Below are 14,410 nucleotides of genomic sequence, written 5' to 3' on the forward strand. Positions count from 1 at the left end.
ACCACTGGCTTTATGGGAATGGCCCAACATGGAGACTAGTTCCATGAATGTTTGGTGAATTTTATTTCTTTTCTTTGGGATTGAAGAAGATTTGTACTTTATGAAATAATAAAAAAAAAGGCTCAGTATGAAATTTGAACTATTATTCTTCTATTCTGTTCTACTCTGATATCATTAAGATTCAAGGCAAAGTAGGTAGCTAAGATCTAGAGTGGGTTGCAAATTGTACTTGCAGAGTGGAGGACTCCCTGAAGTTCTGTCATTCTCCAGGAACCACTCATTACTGTCATGATGATTTATCTGTACATATCCATCATCTTCATAGCAGAAAAGTACTGCTCAGTATTTGCTTCAATGTCTTGTGGGAGAAGTCTTTGTACCTCCTACAGGAAACATAGAGTGAGAACAGTTTAAATGACAAGTGCGCAGGTCCACGTGCTGTGCTGGTCAGGTTTAGATTCTCTCTTGATCTTCTGATATTGAATCCTGTTCTTGAGCACAGAGACACTTCTTCTTCTACTTTTTTAAGAGCCAAGTTTTTAATTTGTTCATTTCTTGCATCTGAAATATACTTCAGTAACATCCTTGGCCTGAGATGCTTTGTCATAGTCCTGAACAACCACACAGCTGCTTTACAGGGTTCTCCTCTCTGTCAGTTTTTCCGATGCCTACCCATTCTCCTAGTTTCTTGTAATCATCACCTTGATTAGGCTGATTTGGTGTTCAGCACAAAGGGCCTCCACCAACTTAACATACATTATCACAGTTGGATGCAAGCACACAAAGATAGGTTTTGTGAATTCCCTGTACTAGGCCATTGTGGATGAGAGTGGTCTTCAGCACCTCTTGTAAAGCTGTGTAAAGTCCTTTATCCCTCCAGCAGCAATGTCTTCCTGAATCACAGTGGTGGGTTATGAGTAGAGCTGAATCTTGAACACACCTGGGACTCTGCCTCTGTGAAAATCAGTGGGGGCAGGGAAAGAGACAGAGTCACTTCTTAATCCTGCTTGTCAGTATGTCAAGCCAGAAGCTGAGATTGGAAGGAATGGAGCAGAATAACATGCTTAAATTTCTCAGTAGAAAACAAATTGTATCTGTCACATTTCCTTTCCTTGAAATGATGGGCCCAAAAACTTTGACAAGAGCCTCGATCTGCTGCAAAAGACCCCTTTAAAGTGTTAAAAAGCAAAGATGTCACTTTGAGGACTAAGGTACACCTGACCCAAGCCATGATATTTTCGATTGCCTCATATGCATTCAAAAGCTGGACAATGAATAAGGAAGACCAAGCAAGAATTGATGCATTTGAATTATGGTGTTGGTGAAGAATATTGAATGTACCATGGACTGCCGGAAGAATGAGCAAATCTGTCTTGGAAGAAGTACAGCCAGGATGCTCCTTAGAAGTGAAGACAATGAGACTTCGTCTCACTTACTTTGGACATGTTATCAGGAGAGACCAGTCCCTGAAGAAGGACACCGTGATTGGTCAAGTAGAGAGTCAGCTAAAAAGAGGAAGACCCTCAACAAGGTGGACTGACACAGTGGCTGCAACAATGGGCTCAAATATACCAATGATTGTGAGGATGCTGCAGGACTGGTCAATGCTTTGTTCTGTCGTACCTGGGGTCACTATGAGTTGCAACTGACTCGATGGCACCTAACAACAACCACACAAAAAAAAAAGAAGCTTAGAAGAGGCAACACTATCATTATTATCATATTATTGTTGTTAGGTGCCGTCAAGTTGATTTTCAACTCATAGCAACTCAATATGATGGAGTAGAACCACCAACCTTTCGGTTAGCAGCCAAGAACTTACCTGTTACCCCACCATGGCTTCTTTTATGCCTGGTAGAAATATCTTAATTTTAGTACTGGCAAAGGAGTGGTCTGAGAGTTAGTGGACCTGGGGCCCTGTCCTTGCTTGGGACTGACTGGCCAAATGAACTTGGAAAACACGTTTCTTTTCTCTAGCCTTGATTTTCCTCCTTGATATGATGAGATGATAACTAAAACTTCTCCCAAGTCTGAATTCTTTAAGAAGTTGAAAGCTGTAGAAGAATGGATGAATCACTCTGTGAACCTCTGAGTCCCATGCACCCACACCGAGCCAACTGGAGTGGGGGTGAGGAAGAGCTCTGGTTGATCCTTAGTTCTGTGAGGTCAAACCTTACTTGAGGGGGTAAGCCTAGTTTCCAATTCTAGATTATACGTGGAACATTGACAGACTGAAAATTATTCAAGGAGTCGAGCAAAAACAAATTCCTTAAGAAGGAGAAAAAAGCTATATTTTAAAAAAAGATGCTCATCCTTAAGTATTCAAAATTTGAGGTAAGCACAATATCCAACAGCAGGAGAATGGTTCAGGACAGTTGGTGGGCTATTTTAAAACCATGTATATTATGGAACTATGTGGAAACTGTCTATGATAACATAAGAAATCGAAATACGTTTACTCTGAGGATTGCAAATAAGTATATGGACTAGGGAAAGGTAGGTGGAACAAATGTCTGTGGTTGGTGTATCCTCTATGGGTCAGGTACTGTGCTAGGCTCCTGAATACACTAATCATCTCACTTATTCCTCAGAACAGCTATGAGGATAGCTACTATCATTACCAATTTACAGAATAGGAACCCAAGGCTCAGAGAATTACAGTCACAGGCCAGAGTAGCATTGCTGTTAAGTGCCAGTGCTCAAGATTCAAACCCAGGTTGATTCATTCATTGGCAAATATTTATTAGGTGTCTATTATGTGCCAGACATTGTACTAAGCACTGGGGATTCAGCAGTGAACAAAAAAAAAAAGCCCTTGCCCTCACATACCTAACATTCTGGGGAAGCAGATAGGAAATAAGCAGATAAACATATATTGCTTATCTCCAAAATAAGTATATCATGCTCAGGAGTCTGGATGGTGCAAGCAGTTGGCAACTGGCTGCTAACCTAAACATTGGGGGTTCAAACCCAACAAGTGGCTCCGTGAAGGAAAGTCCTGGCAAACTGCTTCCGTAAAGAGCACAGCCAAGAAAACCCCATGGGGCACAGCTCTGCTCTGTAACACGTAGGGTTGCCCTGAGTCAGAATTGACTCGATGGCAGTGGGTTGGTTTTTTTGTTTTTTTCATCATTCTCAGATGGTGATAATCTATGGAGACAGATAAAGCTAGGTGGAAGAACTGCTATTCATACAAGGTAGTCAGGGGAAATGTGGGAGGTGACATCAGAGCAGACCCTGAAGGGAATAAGTCATATGGACATGTGTGCGAAGAGCGATCCAGGAAGTGGGAACAAGAAGTGTAAAGACAGGGATTGCAATCAATGTCACAAAACAATTAGTTTTTGAATAAGTTTTGAATAAGAAACTAATTTGTGTGCTAAACTTTCACTTAAAACACAATAAAGTTTTTTTAAAAAAAGACGTGTAAAGGCATTGAGCAGGAGACCAGGATGGCTGGAGCTCGTGGGGATTGGCGATAGGAGAAGAGGTTAGGCAAAGAGTGGACGGGCAGATGATATAGGCCCCTCTTACTTCAAAGCCTAGTCTCTTGAAAGGAACGTGGTACAAACACCCATAGTGGCAGCACTGGGACACTTTCTCAGTTGTCATAATGCTAATAATAGAAAACACTGTGTGTATTTCCTCTTAGGAAAGGCTCAGGTAGACTCCACAGAGATCTTTGCAGAGGGTGGGGAGGATTTGCCAAGGCCCCAGACCTCTGCTTCATATGAGGCATAAGGGTAGTGCACCTTAGGCTGCCTGGTTTAGGGAAATGATTTAAAATTGGCCTGGGCTTAGGTGAGATTATTTGGGTGATAACGTGGCCCATGGGTGCAATATTGAGGACAATTTCATCAGCATTTGTAGTGCATCTGAGGAGAGGTCACAACAAACAAACCATCCCCAGGACAACAGGAGGAGTGGAGGCGGGAAACAAGTCTACACTATGAGAATTAGCTCGTGGAAAAGGCTGCTCATCCATGCTGAGTTCTGCTCACAGCGCTTGCAAAAAGATTGATGCTGCCGTCCAGGCTGGGTCCAGCTGCAAAAGTCATCTGGAGTTAGAGATCCTAAGACTTAACCCTTACGGCTGACAGATAGGGAAACTGAAGCCCAGAAAGGGGTGAGCTTCCAATCAAACACCCAAAGAGTGTCCGAGCTAGGACTGGAATTAGCTCTGTCACCAGACTATCATTCTAGACAGTTATTACTAGAATTTAGGAGAAGAAATTTGACAGAATTCCAAAGGTTACAGAAACGCCATGGTTGTGCCAGCTGCTGTGATTGTACCCATGACAGCAACAGCAGCAGCCTCTATGGTTTAGTTCAGTGAACATTTTTTTTTTTGCAACCTGGTCTTTCAGCATCTGGTTCTTGGCATGCCCTGTGGAAATGTGTGTGGCCATAGTGTAAATCAGTCCCAAGAGAAATGTTCTCAGACAGCAAATGTGGCCACTATAGATGGAAGAGAGTCAAGAGGAATTAAGATGCTGCCCCAGTTTTTTTAGACCTAACTGAGGTGGTTCTTTCTTTTGTAACTTTCTGTTACAGGGATGCGCGTAGTTTGTACGGGCTCTCTGGCTACGGGTTCCTGCCAGTCCTCTGTGAGGCACTGAATCCTAAAAGAGGTAAAATGTGTTAGATGAGGGGCTAGCAGTTCTCTGGGGGATAGAGGAGAAAGGCCCTGTTGCCTTTTGTTTGCCAATACCTCTGGTGTAAATACCATCACCATGGCTGATTTTAAGTTACCAACGGTTTAACAACCAATTCACAGAATTCCTGAAAGCTTAACAGTTAGCTCTCATGAACCTGCTCCAGCCATCTCTAGCATGCCACCAGCTGGAGTGGGGGTGGGGAAGAGCTCTGGTTGATCCTTAGTTCTGTGAGGTCAAACCTTACTTGAGGGGGTATGCCTAGTTTCCAATTCTAGGTTATACGTGGAACATTATTCAAGGGGTTGAGCAAAAAGCAGTGTCTTCTGGAAAGAAAAAAAAAAAAAACATCAGGAGACCAATTGCTGTGATGAGAATCCAGAAGAGAGGTGCAGGGTATACGGTCATTGTTTCCAAATCTCTGAAAAACCGTTAGGTGGGTAGAGGCAGCAAACTTGTTCTGGGTATCAGAATCTGGTAGCAGCGGTAGTGGTGGTGGAGTTTCTAGAACAGGGAGGCTGATTTCAGCTCACCCTAAGAGTTTTTTGAGAAAGCACCCGAAGATAGACAAGGGGCTTTCTGGTGCTAGAGGGAGTGCTTCATGTCTGCAGGTATGAAAGTAGGTGTGGGGCAACCACTAGATGGGGCTGTGGCAGTGGGCTCGCCAGGGATTGGCGTCTCTAGGGCCCTTCCCAGTCTCCGAGGTGATCCTGCCACAGAGTCTTCTTCCTTCTCTTTCTCCCATTTGCCCAGTTTCATTTAATTCGTTCTTTTTTTTTTTTCTCTGTCTCTCCCTGGATCATTTTCCTATTTGCCTTTGGCTTATTTACCTGCTTTAGCTGCCTTCTTGGCCATTGACCCCTACAACGCTCTGAAGAGACTAAGCCCCTTAGCTTTTTCTTGACTGCTCACACCCAGGGAGAGAAAGCACAAATCCTTTATTCCCCATTTTTTTTTTTTTGCTTTCCTTTCTCTCTTCCAACATTTCAGTTCCACATTTGTGACCGAAGAAGGGTACATAAACAAATTGAAACTGAAACTGAGCATTGGGCCATAAAGTGAGGACATCTGGGAAGCTAGCAGGGAAATTTACATGGTCTGGTTTCAGGTTACATATTTTGTGTTGCCTGGTAACGAGCCCCACGGTTCCCTTTCATGCTTTATTCTCCCCCATTCCCTGTTTATAGTGTAATTACCACTATGACATCATAATCCCCCATTGAGCAGCTGTCAGGGGGGCCCAACTGCTGAGTAAACAGGGCTTTACAATCTCTCCTCCTACAGGCTGGTTTACTAAATAGATCAATATTTGGTTTGTAGGCACAGGGATTAGGAGGTGGAAGTATCTTTTGAAAAAGCCATCTCTCTTCCCAGGGCCCCAGTGCACCTGAGAATGCTGCAAAGAAAAGCCAGGTTCATGGACAAAAAGAGTCTACCAGGCTGCTTTCACCTGCCCATGATTTCTCAAGGAGCAGTTTGTCTTTAAGAAGTGAGACCTATTTGAGAATTAGTTATGTCTTAGGCTCTTTATCTTAATGCTTAGAGCATTCCACCTTCTCTCTCCCTCTCTCCTGCCCCTTTATCTCCCCTTTCTTTGCCTCTCAATCCCATTTTATTTAATCCTTCTAAATGGATATTATAGCCTCAGGGACAAGAAGAATAGCACATGGATAAACAGGAACTAAGCTCCTGAAGATCCACCGCCCCCCCCACCTCCCGCCAACCTCCCCACCCCACTCTGGGATTAGAAGCACCACAAAGAATGATGCCTCCAAGGTTTCTTTGTCAAACTAGAGATGCCTGGATGATGGTTTGGGAAAGGATGATTTAGATCTTGCCTCCTTGGGGTGGGAGAAGTGTGTCTGAAACTCCCACAGGAGCAAAGAACTTGGAACCCTGGTCTGTGTGAATTCTAAACATGCTGTCACCCGTGACTTGCTCTGTGACGTTGGATATATCCCTTGTGGATCCAACATGGGAACCAGGCTGCAAAGATCTGCAGGGCCTCTCCTACGGAGGCAAAGTGGACTCTGCTCTCAAAAACTCATCTTGACACTAATCAACTGCAAAGTTCCCAAACTATAGGCAACTTCTTGGTGCTATGTTATGGATTGAATTGTGTCCCGCAAAAAATGTGTGTCAGCTTGGCTAGGCCATGATTCCCAGTATTGTGTGATTGTCCACCATTTTGTGATCTGATGTGACTTTCCTGTGTGTCATAAATCCTACCTCTATGATGTTAATGAGGTGGGATTACTGGCAATTATGTTAATGAGGCAGGACTCAATCTACAAGATTAGGTTGTGTTTTAAGTCAATCCCTTTTGAGATATAAAGGAGAGAAGCCAGTAGAGGGATATGAGGACCTTATACCACCAAGAAAGCAGTGGTGGTAGCAGAGTACCTCTTTGGACCCAGGGTTCCTGCATGGAGAAGCTCCTAGATCAAGGGAAGATTAATGACAAGGACCTTCCTCCAGAGCTGACAGAGAAAGAAAGCATTCTCCTGGAGCTGTCACCCTGAATTCAGACTTCTAGCCTCCTAGACTGTGAGAGAATAAATTTCTCTTCATTAAAGCCATCCACTTGTATTTCTCTTATAGCAGCGCTAGATAACTAAGACAACTAAGACATGCTGCATTTGCTTAACTGTAAAAAAGAGATAGTTAACCTACCATTGTGAGAATTAAATGAGATAATACATGTGAAATGCTTAACTGTGGGTGTCTTTTAAATACTAAACCACTAAGCAGTAAAGCAGTGGACTTGACTCAGAATCATGGCAAACCAATGTGTCAGAGGAGAACTGTGCTCCATAGGATTTTCAGTGGCTGATTTTTCAGAAGTAGATCCCCAGATCTTTCTTCCAAGGTGCTTCTGGGTAGGATCCAACCACCAACCTTTCGATTAGCAGTGCAGTGTTAACCATTTGCACCACCCAGAGACTCCTTTTTAATAATAATATTGTGTAATTTCATAAATCTGCTGCAAAAGACCTCTTTTAAGTGTTAAAAAGCAAAAATGTCACTTTGAGGACTAAGCCATGACCCAAGCCATGCTATTTTTAATCACCTTATACTCATGTGAAAGCTGGACAATGAATAAGTAAGAATGAAGAAGAATTGATGCCTTTGAATTATAGTTTTGGTGAAGAATATTGAATATACCATGGACTGCCAGATGAACAAACAAATCTGTCTTGGAACAGGTACAGCCAGAATGCTTCTTAGAAGTGAGGATGATGAGACTTCCTCTCAAGTACTTTGGACAAGTTACCAGGAGGGACCAATCCCTGGAGAAGGACATCATGCTTGGTAAAGTAGAGAGTCGGTGAAAAAGAGGAAAACCCTTAATGAGATGGATTGACAAAGTGGTTGTAACAATGAACTCAAACATAGCAACAATAGTAAGGATGGTGCAGGCCCAGGCAATGTTTTTTTCAGTTGTACTTAAAAGTCGCTATGAATTGGAAAAAACTAGACGGCACCTATCAACAACAACATTGTGTAATTTCAATAAAAACCAAGACCCTGGTAAATAAAGGCTTAGATGTAAAAATTAGAAAGGAAAGAAAGAGAATAGTAACAACCAACACCCATGCAACCTATTCACAGCACAAATTGCCTTTTGATCTCGCAAAAAGGGAGAAGCACCACGTTTGTTAACCTCTCAGAATATGCCAGTCACTGTCCTAGTTTTTCATAAATATCCTCTCCCTTAAGCCTCACAAAAACAACGCGCTCTTATTTTCCCTGTTTTGCAGACAACTGAGGTTCAGAGACATGAAGTGACCTGGCCAAAGTCACCCAGCTGGTGAGAGTTGGACCCAGCCCAGGTCTATCTGGTGCTTAACCTCTCCCCACCCTCCTTCACTATTCCATAGAAGTGGCAAGATCAGTGTGGAAAGGAGGCAGCAAAACAACAAGATTCTAAAAGTAAATGACCAAGGCGAAGGAAAGGAACATTTACACAGCATCCAATGCTTCCTTTACAGTTGTCACGCAACATCATACTTTGCTGATTCGATCATTTTTTCAGAGTAATTACAGTCTGCCTCTGAAAAATAGAACATGGTAATTGGCATTTGTCTCTTGGGCTCTTTGGGGCTTCCTTTCCATGGGCAGTTGCAAAAGGTCTACACATCTACAAGTGCCCCCTGAAAGTGAGAGGTACCCAGAATAGAGGAGAAAAAAGTCTATGGCTGATGGTGGAGGAATGGTCGACTTCAGATAATTACAGAAACCTTGTCCCTAATTGGTCTGTGCAAAGAATAGCACCAAAACCAAGGCCATTACTGTCTCATCTATTCCAACTCATAGTAACCCTATAGGACAGAGTAGAACTGCCCCATAGGATTTCCAAAACTGAAATCTTTATGGAAGCAGACTGCCACATCATCTTTCTCCCATGGAGCAACTGGTGGGTTCCAAGCGCTGACCTTTCAGTTAGCAGCTGAGCACTTTAACCACTGTGCCACCAGTGGTCTGTAAGGAATGGCACAGGTGTCCTCTAATTCCTGTACCAAAGAGGTGGTTGGTGGCTTTCTCTGAGAAAGATGATATAGTTCCAATTCGGTTTCATGCAGATCTGTGTGTTGATCTGTAAAGAGATAACATTCCTCTGTGCTAAGTCTGTCTGAGATAACTAACCTGTTTCTAGAATCTAATTCTGTATGTGGGAATCTTGCCTTGCCCAGTTTCCAGATCCTAGGCAGGCTTGGCAGGCGGGGGCTGGGGGAGGCCCCGTGCTCACTGTCGAGCCCTGAGCAAGGCATCTTTCTTCGTGGTTAGGCAGAAGCACCTGCCCTGCCACAGAAGATGCCACCTGGCTGGCAGATCTCATCTCCACTGTGGGGTAAGTTCCTTGTGATTTAAGATCCTTTAGATATGTCAAAGCTGGAGTTTATTTGCAATAAATAAAACACGTATTCCAAGAGCCCCTTTTTACATCAGCCTCTGTGAATTCTATACTAAAAAAAAAAAAAATGCTACAGCCTCTGGAGACTTCCCATCAACCAATCAGAGGTTTTCAAGCTTGAACATGCATCATAATCAACAAGAGGGATTGTAAAAACACAGTTTATTGGGCTGTACCTCCAGAGTTTCTGATTGGTAGGTCTGCGACGGGGCCTGAGAATTTGCGCTTCTAGCAAGCTCCCAGTTAATGGTAATGGTCCTGGCCTGGGACCACACTTGGAGATCTGCTGGACTAATCTAAACCATCTGCCTCAACTGCTTGAATCCAGAAGCCCCTGGGGGCTGTTTTTTTTTTTTTTTTTTACTTCCTCTCCAGTTATTTCTTGTGATTGATCATTGTTTTGATCACTTCTTTCACCAAAGCATTCTGGGATTGCCTTTCTCCTCATAAGCAAGAATGCCAAGTCATGCTTCTTCACGTGGCATCATTTTCCACATCTTCTTGTAGCCTATATCATCTTAGCTCTGAGATGTGGAACAATCTCTAATTTTCTTGACCTCTCACAACGCTACATCTTTGGATTTACTGCTGCTTGTTCTTGGAAGGCCCTCCTTGGCTCTGTCTGGTGGATGCCAAATTGTATGTCAGCATGGATCTCCTGTCATGGCCCCATATGGTGATCTCTGAGCAACCTACCCAAGCAGAGGTAGTTTTTCTTCTTTTTATTTAATCTTATAGCTACTACTACACACTTCCTTTCTAGCTCTTGGCACACTCTAATATAAGGACCTAGTTCAGGTTCATCTGGTGCTCCCCTGCCTACTGAACAAGGAGATCCTACAGGGCAGAGACCAGGAATGACTGAACTTGGAGTTGCCTGAAGTACAAAGCATAGTGGGTCTCAACCTTCGCTGCATCTTAGAATCACCTGGGTGATTGGGGAACTTGCAAAAAATTCCAACACTTAGGTCTCTTTCTGACTAATTGAATCAGAATCTCTGGGGGAACAGAGCTGTAATTAAGGCCTGCAGCCTCCCGGTTTCCTAAGGAGAATTTTTTCAGCCGATAGAACCCCAAACTGATTATGTGCATTTACGATCCAGTGCCTTGTCTCCACAGCAGACAGAGTAGACTTTATGGTTACTATTTTATAAGTGAGGAAAATGACCTAAGAGAAGATCACTGGTTGATGGACTTAGCCTATGAGTGCTTTAATGGTCCATGCATTCATTCATTCATTGAACAAGGTGTTTTTGTTGTTTAGATTATCTACCATGTGCCTGGACACACTGGTGAACAGTAACAGACAGTGCTCCTACTTTCATGAAGCTTTCAGCCTAGTGAGTTACACAGACTTTGACCAAACAATTACCCAAATAAATGTAAAATTGCACTGCTGATAAATGCCACGAAGGAGGGTGTTTTACTCCAGGGAGAGGAATACAACAGCTTTTGGAATGTTTAATGGGAGAGGAATTGATTGAGCCTGGGAGGCCAAGGATGATTTCCCTGGAAAAATCAGTTGACTATGATTTCCCTGGAAAAATCAGTTGACTGGAGAGCAGAAAGATGAGGAATTCACTGGGCCAAGGCAGAAAGGCAGAGGGGGCTACAGAAGCAGGGCCAGAACCTTATCTCCTTGAGCTAGATTTACCCCATGGCTCTGGGCTCCCATCCTCACCTTAGCCTGCCTCTGTGCCACTCCCAGGTGGTAACAAGCAGGGCTCCAGGGATTTGCAAGCAGTGTACACACATGCACAACACCCCCTGCACGTGTGCTTTCCAACATGTGAATGCATATGCATCCAGACACAAGCACACACATACATACACACATCATATGCATATGTGCACACACAGACACACCATTTTTTTGCCCAGGATCAGAGCTGGGCATTCTGCTTTGGGATATGCCTAAATGTTGATACTCAAGGCTCACTTTCTCCAGGAGGCTCAGAACAAGTTTTAAACCACATTATCCCATTGACTGTCCAGAGTCCTCTGACAAAGGGTGGCACTTCATTGCAGCAGCATGGGGAGGGTGTGGGGAGTCTAGACAGGAGCTGAGAGTCACTCACAGTGCCCAGAGCTATCTGGTACACTCTCCCTTACTAAGCCAAGCTCTCCCTTTGTTGTTGCTCTAGATGGAGCAGGGGAAGGCTTGGGCTGCCCCATCGCTCTGCTTCAAGTCTTGTGTTTGTAGCTGCCATGGTTCATAGCACATCAATTTTTCCATTAAAAAAAAAAAACTTTTAAATTGGGGGGTGGAGCCTTCTACCCTACATGATATAGAGGCACTATCAATCAACCTGCCCTTGAAGCATTGCTACCAATATGAGTCTGTGGACATCTGAAAGGGAAATTGTTCGTGCTTTTCAAGCTAAAACACAATCTCATAAACTTTCTATTCTGTGGCTGTTTCTCTCTCTCTCTCTCTGTCTTTTTTTTTTCTCAGTGTTCTACTTAAAAAAAAAAAAAGATTCAGGAAGGAAGTAAAAGTAGTCAAAGGCTGTTCACATCATGGTCTCTCAGAAACAACAACCAAAAAGTAGATTAATTAGTAAGCTAGATACTAAAACTTTCAATAAAGTAAGGATGGCTGAAAGGAGCTATCCTGTAGTGACCAAACCAAAAAAAAAAAAAAACCAGTGCTGTCGAGTCGATTCCGACTCATAGTGACCCTATAGAAAGAGTAGAACTGCCCCATAGAGTCTCTAAGGAGCGCCTGGTGGATCCGAACTGCTGATCTTTTGGTTAGCAGTTGTAGCACTTAACTACTACACCACCACGGTTTCCCTGTAGCGAAGATAGGCTAAATAATTATAACAGCTACGATTTCTTGGATACTTGTCAGATGCCAGATAATGTATCAGGTGCCTTACTTATGTTATCTCAGGCCATCCTCACAACAGCTCTAATTTTATAGGAGAACAAACTGAAGGTGAGAGGTTAAGGAACACATAGCTAGCAAATGGCATTTGCATTTACCCGATGCTGAAACTTATGGTCTTTTCCCAGCACTGTAATCCCTTGGACCTCTGTACCTCTGTTTTCTTATCTGTAAAATGAGTAAAGTAACATTCTTCCCTTTATGTGCCTTGCAGGGATAATGGGATAATAACTGTTATTAGCAATAATAATACCTTCAGTTTGTATAATACTTCAGTTTCTGAAGTGCTTTTGCATCCTAGATCCCATTTGAGCAATACGACAACCTTGGGACACAGGCATTATCATACCCATCTTCTAGATGAGGAAGTTGAGGCTCAAGGAGGTAAGGTGATTGCCCAAGGTCACAGCCCTAAAGAATGCTAGCTCCAGAAAATTGACATCTAGGTCAGTACTTGGTCTACCAAACATCAGCTTCTTCTCCAGTTACCAAGATAACTGTAATAGACTCAAAGTTCCCTATGGGAAGGAGAGACACATAGTATACTATGCTGTGGGTCATTATAATTGTTGCCATTGTGATTAGTTGCCAAAGCACAATTGTGAAGCACTTGGTCCTTTTTACCCTCAGCAGATCACCTTCTTTCTCCTGTTAGTCAAACCTTCCCCTCCTTCATCTTTTGGTACTTGAGGTCACAGCTCTCATTTCCAGATATCCCCATGTGCTTCCATGGTACCCATAAGTTAGAGTCTCACCTTTGTTAGATGGCTGGTGGGTGGTCAGAGTCTTTCTTGTCCCTTGAGTGAATAGGAGGAAGTTAGGGGTACTCAGCAATATAATTAATATCTTAGATACATGAATGGCAGAAGTACTCATTAAATTGGCCTCTGATGTGAATTGGCATGAAAGCAAGATCTTGGGAAATCTGGATTACAATTATGAATGCTCTTAACCCTTGAGGTTGGCCAAAAGGATAGGTGAAGTCTATTAGGAAAAGTACAGAGTAGTCACTCAAGGGAGAGGAATAAACTATCTATTGAATGAGAAAGAAGAGCTCAGAGTCACAGTGGGTCACAAGTGATGAATCAGACATAGTGCTGAGAAAGATTTTCCATTGCTGGAAATTTTCATAGAGTTGGTCTTGACCATAGAAGTTATTGTTTGGGAAACTTTGATTCAGGAAACATGGACTCTGGACAGGATTTAGGGATGAACTAATAAAAATAAATGTGATAGAAGTAATAATGTGAAGAAGAACCAAAGAAACTGGATTTACTTTAAATTAGAGTTGGCATAGGAGAAGGCTATACACTCAGCTACATTCTGAAAAGATAAAGCATGATTGGTCAAGGGTATTCTAGGGCAATATACAAGCAGCAGAGCAACCAGACCAGCATCCTTTTCCTCCCCTCATCTTTCCGACAGACCATAAAATAGGAACTTCTATCCACTTAAAAGTAATGCTGTTCTTCCTGTCTCCAATTAGTGAGACGGTGAAAATCTAACATCCTTTGGTGGACATCTCTCTTTTGGATGGGAAAAACAATGCTGCTCATGAGTGGTCTTTCTCTCTTGTATTTGCCACCCTTAAGTGAGGCAAGTAATGTTGCTCCATGCAGCTGAAAACTGTGAGGCCTAACTCTTCTCACGCTTAGTTCCCAAGATCTGGAATTAAGGGAAAAGGAGCAAAGCTCATGTAGACTTCTCATATCTGTCACATTTTCCATTATCACTTTCCCATCAATAATATTGATATTCAGATTCCTGTTTGATGCCAGTATTTCTTTCCCAGTGGATTCAGAACTCAGGAGAGAGGGTGTGATTAATTGATTCCCTAAACAACCTCAACAAATATGTAGAAGTAGAATTGTAGTTTAGTTTTGAAGAAATACTTTTCATGACTGTGAGATACAGGTAGAAATGAATCATACAGGAGAAGAAGAATCTTCT

At 42.9% G+C, this 14,410-nt stretch overlaps 1 pseudogene; it reads right to left on the reverse strand.

Annotated features, from left to right (window-relative positions):
• Positions 1 to 267: 267 nt before the first annotated feature.
• LOC111749885 (small ribosomal subunit protein eS12-like) lies at positions 268 to 905 on the reverse strand (annotated as a pseudogene).
• Between the last annotated feature and the right edge of the window lie 13,505 nt (positions 906 to 14,410).

This window comes from Loxodonta africana, chromosome 9 (assembly GCF_030014295.1).
Source record: "Loxodonta africana isolate mLoxAfr1 chromosome 9, mLoxAfr1.hap2, whole genome shotgun sequence".
NCBI classification, from domain to species: domain Eukaryota; kingdom Metazoa; phylum Chordata; class Mammalia; order Proboscidea; family Elephantidae; genus Loxodonta; species Loxodonta africana.